Genomic DNA, 7,694 nt, shown 5'->3' on the forward strand with positions numbered 1-7,694 from the left:
ATAGAGTTGGAAGAGACCACAAGGGCCATCGAGTCCAACCCCCTGCCAAGCAGGAAACACCATCAGAGCACTCCTGACATATGGTTGTCAAGCCTCTGCTTAAAGACCTCCAAAGAAGGAGACTCCACCACACTCCTTGGCAGCAAATTCCACTGTCAAACAGCTCTTACTGTCAGGAAGTTCTTCCTAATGTTTAGGTGGAATCTTCTTTCTTGTAGTTTGGATCCATTGCTCCGTGTCCGCTTCTCTGGAGCAGCAGAAAACAACCTTTCTCCCTCCTCTATGTGACATCCTTTTATATATTTGAACATGGCTATCATATCAACCCTTAGCCTCCTCTTCTCCAGGCTAAACATGCCCAGCTCCCTTAGCCGTTCCTCATAAGGCATCGTTTCCAGGCCTTTGACCATTTTGGTTGCCCTCCTCTGGACACGTTCCAGTTTGTCAATGTCCTTCTTGAACTGTGGTGCCCAGAACTGGACACAGTACTCCAGGTGAGGTCTGACCAGAGCAGAATACAGTGGCACTATTACTTCCCTTGATCTAGATGCTATACTCCTATTGATGCAGCCCAGAATTGCATTGGCTTTTTTAGCTGCCGCGTCACACTGTTGGCTCATGTCAAGTTTGTGGTCAACCAAGACTCCTAGATCCTTTTCACATGTACTGCTCTCAAGCCAGGTGTCACCCATCTTGTATTTGTGCCTCTCATTTTTTTTTGCCCAAGTGCAATACTTTACATTTCTCCCTGTTAAAATTCATCTTGTTTGTTTTGGCCCAGTTCTCTAATCTGTCCAGGTCGTTTTGAAGTGTGATCCTGTCCTCTGGGGTGTTAGCCACCCCTCCCAGTTTGGTGTCATCTGCATCATATTTATGTGGGCCAATGAGCATTGCTGCTGCTACCACTAGTGAGGTTCTCTCAGATCCTTCCATGCATTGAGAAGATGCCCGAGGGGGTTGTGTTCGGTGGTCCTGCTCTGCACATTGGCAATGCGTCTCATATTAAGGGTTTCTGTATACGTGTGCCAGCAACATAAGCACATAATGTCTTCCACGCAAGATGCAATCTTCATTTGCCCTGGATCTCTCTTGAAGGAGATACATTCATACATACATTCATAGCCATTGAGAGCCAGTGTGGTGTGGTGGTTAAGAGCAGTGGACTCGTAATCTGGTGAACCGGCTTCGCTTCCCCGCTCCTCCACCTGCAGCTGCTGGGTGACCTCGGGCCAGTCACACTTCTCTGAAGTCTCTCAGCCTCACTCACCTCACAGAGTGTTTGTTGTGGGGGAGGAAGGGAAAGGAGAATGTTAGCCACTTTGAGACTCCTTAGGGTAGTTATAAAGCGGGATATCAAATCCAAACTCCTCTTCTTCTTCTTCTTCATAGGACCCCTTCAAATAAGCACCAGCACATGGCTGGCAGGGTGTATGTCTGTTAGCTGCATCCACAGGGCAGAGCTGATGGACACAGCCCCATTCTCCCGCTCAATATGTGAGGGATATACGTTGGAGCGCTTAGTTTCATTGACACATTGGTTTCCTAAGGCCAAAGAATTCCATATTGTGACATGCCCTATTTACTGGAAGGAGATGAGCTTCATGGACTTCCCAGTGTTTCATCAGTGCCCAATCTGTTTTGAAATTCAACGCTGTACTACAACAAGTGCACATGACTTCTTAATAGCTAATTTGACCAGTGGTCTTTGGGATGACATGTGAGGTTGAGGAAATCGCATTCATCCAATATTTTTTTTTATAAGATATTTATTAAGATTTTTTATAATATTACAATAAAATAAAAAAAGAAAAAACAGAATAACAAAAATACAGAGTAAAGAAACTTTTTTTTTTTTAAAAAAGAACACACATAAATTTTCAATTACTTATTTTCTTTTAACTTGTTTCTCGGACCTCCTCATACCTCCCTTTTTTGTATTCCACCCCAAATTGTTAGTTCAGCAAATCGTTACCATTATATTATTACCTATTTATAATCCTTTTTTTCATATTCTCTTAAAGCATTACAGCTGGAAACCACTTAATTTCAATCCAACATCATTCTAACACTCATTAATTTTACAATATTTCTGTAGATAATCTTTAAATTTCTTCCAATCTTCTTCCACCGACTCTTCTCCCTGGTCTCAGATTCTGCCAGTCATTTCTGCCAATCCCATATAGTCCATCACCTTCATCTGCCATTCTTCCAAAGTGGGTAGATCTTGTGTCTTCCAATACTTTGCAATGAGTATTCTTGCTGCTGTTGTGGCATACATAAAAAACGTTCTGTCCTTCTTTGGCACCAATTGGCCGACAATGCCCAGAAGGAAGGCCTCTGGTTTCTTCAGAAAGGTATATTTAAATACCTTTTTCATTTCATTATAGATCATTTCCCAGAAAGCCTTAATTCTTGGGCACGTCCACCAAAGGTGAAAGAATGTACCTTCAGTTTCTTTACATTTCCAACATTTATTGTCGGGCAAATGATATATTTTTGCAAGCTTGACTGGGGTCATGTACCACCTGTATATCATTTTCATAATATTCTCTCTTAAGGCATTGCATGCCGTGAATTTCATATCTGTGGTCCACAACTGTTCCCAGTCAGCAAACATAATGTTATGTCTGACATCTTGTGCCCATTTAATCATAGCAGATTTCACCGTTTCATCCTGAGTATTCCATTTCAACAGCAAGTTATACATCTTTGACAAAACCTTAGTTTTGGGTTCTAACAGTTCTGTTTCTAATTTTGATTTTTCCACCTGGAAGCCGATTTTCTTGTCCAAATTATATGCCTCCATTATCTGATAATAGTGATTCAATCTCGCACTTTGTTTTTTAGTTTCTCAAAGCTCTGCAGTTTTAGTCTATCTCCCTCCTGTTCCAAAATTTCCCAATATTTCGGCCATTTGGCCTCCATATTGAGCTTTTTCTGAGCCTTCGCTTCCATTGGTGACAACCACCTTGCGCATTCATCCAATATTAGCTTCCCTAATCGGGGGTGTGAATGAACTACCTTGGAAACCATTATGTGAAGAAGATAAAGTTAATTCATTTCAAAGCACAAGTCCTGATCTGAACTTTCTGATTACAGGCCAGCAAAAGGTATATGAAAAGGATATTTCATATCCGACCTGTCACATCTTCAAGCGTGAGCAGAAGCTATGCCACTTAGGCTGGGTGACATTAACTCATATTCTGAAAGTTGAGGGAACACCTCAAAATCAGGAGGATGGTGCAGGTTGGCACAGCAGAACATTTCACAACTGATTTCGTGAGAGATGATTAAACTTTTAAACAGGTTTAGCAATCTGTGGCCTTGCTGTTGCACCTGTTTCTGTTTGCCCTTGGACAGTAAAAACACTTGCAGTCCCAGGGGAAAAGGATCACATAATACACATCCAGTCAATATAACATCTAGGCAAAAGTTCCTACTGCTAACACTCAGTGGCTTCCCCAGGACACAGTTGCTCCTCACTCTCCCCACTTGCCAAACAACAGAATAGCATTTTAGGAATGTGTGTCAAAATTGGGGCACAAGAGGATTAAGTTCTCCACAGCTGTAATGTCTCAAGAAGAAAGTACCTCAAGGAGACACAAGGAAAACTCTTATTAGAGAAAAAAGAGTAGCTGTGTCAGCAGGTTAGTAAACTCGAAAGCTTAAGAGGTGGGATTCTCAAGAAAGAAACAAGTCCTGTGATTTTCTGAGTTAATGGGTTTGTAAGCGGATCCCCCCCCCCCCCCGGAAACACCACAGAAGTTCCACTAGATTTCTAGAAGTGAGCTTTACGTCATCTGAATGTTACATAAAACGTAAAAAATTACCTGGTAAGGAAACGTCAAGAAAAACTGAATAAAGTGCTGCCTAAATGCAGTGACATATAGCACTGCAGATGTACCTGTAAAGGTAAAGGTACCCCTGCCCGTACGGGCCAGTCGTGTCCGACTCTAGGGTTGTGCGCTCATCTCACTTAAGAGGCCAGGGGCCAGCGCTGTCCGCAGACACTTCCGGGTCACGTGGCCAGCGTGACGAAGCTGCTCTGGCGAGCCGGCACCAGCGCAGCACACGGAAACGCCGTTTACCTTCCCGCTATAAAGCGGTACCTATTTATCTACTTGCACTTAGGGGTGCTTTCGAACTGCTAGGTGGGCAGGAGCTGGGACCGAAAGACGGGAGCTCACCCCGCCGCGGGGATTCGAACCGCCGACCATACGATCGGCAAGTCCTAGGCACTGAGGTTTTACCCACAGCGCCACCCGCGTCCCTTGATGTACCTGTAAGACAGTGTAAATTAATAAAACTATCCTAGATGGCTCATGTAAGCTGCCAAGTATTGAGCACGTCTGCATGGTAACAATGGGCGGTTAAACTAGTTAATGTGCTAAATAACACCATCTATATAGAAATATTTACTGAACAGACAACATCTGGTTAGCTGTGTTGAAGATTTCACAGGAAATGTGAATTTGTGGGCAGAGTATTAATGGTTTCTGACACAAGTATTTTAACTGGTAATGGGTGTGGTGGATTGGAAGGGAAACTGCTCCTTGGGTTACCAACCAGGACTATGTGTTGACCTATGTGTGTGCACATAACACCATGGCACGCTCATGCCCCTCTTGCTTATGGATTTACAATTGAAGGACCAACTGTTCATATTCAGGGTGGTGTAGGATTTGGCCAAGGCCTCCAGTTGCTGATCCCTGTCCGTTTTTGTCTTTTTTTACTGGAATCGTTAATGACTGTTAATGCACGCTAAACATTTCCCATGCAAACATTTATAGTAGGTTGATTCCAGGAATCACAGTGATGCAAGTTACATGTGCTTGTATATCTGTACCTTGTAACTGACACAAATATACAATACCAGTATGATTCAAAATTGGTTTTGCAGCATCTTGATCAAAGGGCCTTAATGTCTGTTTTGTTAAGGCTAGTGGTGTGCAACTGACAGCACTTATATAGGTGTTCTGTCAAACACATCTAGGCAACTAATGGAGCTAATACAAAACAAGCAAGATGATCTCCCAGTTTCTCTCCAACAATGCAAAATTCATTTAAGAAGCATCCTCTATTTTAAAATTTCCTTTAGAGACTGATGAGCGAGGCTTTAACAAAGTTAAGTTGCAACCTTATGCATGGATGTCTGGGAGTAAGTCCTATTGAAATCAGCAGGTATAAAACAGGTATAAAATTGCACTTATAGTACTTTTTTAAAAAAAAGATTCATTTTTGTCAAATGAGAGATCAAATAATGTTGAGAGTGAAGCAAAAGAAGTCAAAACCCAGGCACATTCCACACCAGCCTACTACCTCAATTGGCACGAGTTGTTTTATTATAGCCGTTTTTTTGTGCAGGGTCGCACAGCAGAATCAGTTTTATTGTCCAGGTACTACCTTGTTTCTTTGGCATTTAACACTTTGGCCTCCCTGAGCAAAAATCTAATTTTGCAGGTGCCCCGTGAGCAAATCGTTTTCTCCTGGCACTGCTTTACTGCCGATACTCAACTATTAATGCTATACTAAGGCAATTTTAAGGGAGCAGTTACCCTATTAAGACCCTTTAGCCAAATTGCTCTTTTATTCCCACAATCCCCGTTAAGTCTCACCAACACCGTAACTAAGGAGGAGATGCTATCAGTGTCTACCAGCCATGTTGGCTATGCTCTACCTTGACAGAAGAAGCATCGCTTCTGAGTACCAGTTGCTGGAAGCCATAGGAAGGGAGAGTACTGTTGCGCTCAGGTACTGCTTGTGGGTTTTCCGCAGGCATCTGGTTCGCCACTGCGAGAACAGGATGCTGGACTATATGGGCCAACGGTCAGATGCAGCAGTCTATTTTTGTGGAAGCCTCTTTTTGTAACCCTTCTAACTCTACAGTTCTCTGTTTCCATGATTCACCTGCCTCTCAGGTCTTCCTCCTTCTTCCTTGATCCTCTTGGTTGCTTTCTTCTGGCTGATTCCACAAACACCGAGCCCCAACAACTCCAGTCTTCTCCAACCAACCAACCAACCTTGCCATATATACACTTCTAGTCCAGCCCTGGCCTCTTGGGCTTCCCAACTGGAAGGTTGGTGGTTTGAATCCACATGACGGAGTGAGCTCCCGTTGCTCTGTCTCAACTCCTGCCAACCTAGCAGTTCAAAAGCAAGCCAATGCAAGTAGATAAATAGGTACTGCTGCGGTGGAAAGGTAAATGGTGTTTCCATGTGCTCTGGCACTCATCATAGTGTCCTGCTGCGCCAGAAGCGGTTTAGTCATGGCAGCCATATGACCCGGAAAGCTGTCTGCGGACAAACACCAGCTCCCTTGGCCTGAAGTGAGATGAGCGCCACAACCCAGGGTCAACCTTGACTGGACTTAACCATCCAGGGGTCCTTGACCTTGACCCTTTACCAGCCCTTGCTAATCACACTGTCTAACTGTATACAGTGGTACCTCAGGTTACATACGCTTCAGGTTACAGACTCTGCTAATTGAGAAATAGTGCTTCAGGTTAAGAACTTTGCTTCAGGATCAGAACAGAAATCGTGCTCCGGCGGCGCGGCAGCAGCGGGAGGCCCCATTAGCTAAAGTGGTTCTTCAGGTTAAGAACAGTTTCAGGTTAAGTACGGACCTCTGGAACGAATTAAGTACTTAACCCGAGGTACCACTGTATTCTGAACCTGTACCCACCAATCAAAATATGCATACCATCCTTGTTTTGCCCACCAGCATTTCTAACTGACAGCTTTCAGTTAAGGCCACACACAGCAGTTTAAAGAACTTTCCCCTAACCAGACAAAAAACTTCCCGCATCAAATACACTGCAATGTACATTACAATACAAATGTCAGAACACATTACGTAATACCTACCTATTCAAACTTAAATTCAAATAAACAAGATTTCTTCACAGTTGTGTTTTTATGAAAAAAAAGTGCACAATTGTAATATAACTAAATATATATTGCTTAAATATTAAATTGACTGTGCATATCTGAAAATGCTCATTATGGAAGAGAACGCGTATGGTGTAAATAAGGTGCTTTTCTTGAAAAGTGTTTGATCACCGGAAAAAGATGAGCCATGCTGCCACACAAATATGATACCAATTTTCACAAAATGTTATAATTCATCTCTGTATTAATTCCTGCAGTGGAAATATGGGTTTTCTGGTCATGTGGTGGGGGGAGATTTCCCACAACAAAAATATTGTGCAATGTTATTTCTAGAGCCCTTTCTGATAGTTGTCTCAGGACTACAAAATAGTTCTGGCCTTCCAGATGGAGTGGATAACAAGGCTGCATACTTTCAAAAGAGAGACGTGGTGGGCCTTCCAGCGAGGCAAGCAGTGGGAAGCACCAGCTGCACGGGGATGGATGTGATCTGCATGGAACCCTGAATCCATAGTTTCAATGGGCAAGGATTGGATATATGTATGTGTGTGACAAAATTTGTTTATCCCTTGACTCTGAGTGGTTCTTGACAGTTGCTTGCATGGGGGACCTCAGAAGATGCAGGAGTTGTCATGCCCTAGAACATGACTCCTGCCAGCTGAGAGAGCTCAGTCCACAGACCATGAGACTCTTGATCTCACGGTTGTGGGTTTGAGCCCCATGTGGGGGGAACAGATCCCTTCACTGCAGGGTGTTGGACCGGATGACCCTCCTGGCCCCTTCCAGCTGTGCAATTCTATGACTTGCCA

General features: G+C 43.5%; 1 protein-coding gene across 1 annotated transcript in view; it reads right to left on the reverse strand.

The window, feature by feature from the left end:
- PDCD6 (programmed cell death 6) overlaps positions 1–7,694 on the reverse strand; it is a 266,803-nt gene that overhangs the window by 241,754 nt on the left and 17,355 nt on the right. The window lies entirely within an intron of this gene.

Source organism: Podarcis raffonei, chromosome 13 (assembly GCF_027172205.1).
Source record: "Podarcis raffonei isolate rPodRaf1 chromosome 13, rPodRaf1.pri, whole genome shotgun sequence".
Lineage (NCBI taxonomy): Eukaryota > Metazoa > Chordata > Lepidosauria > Squamata > Lacertidae > Podarcis > Podarcis raffonei.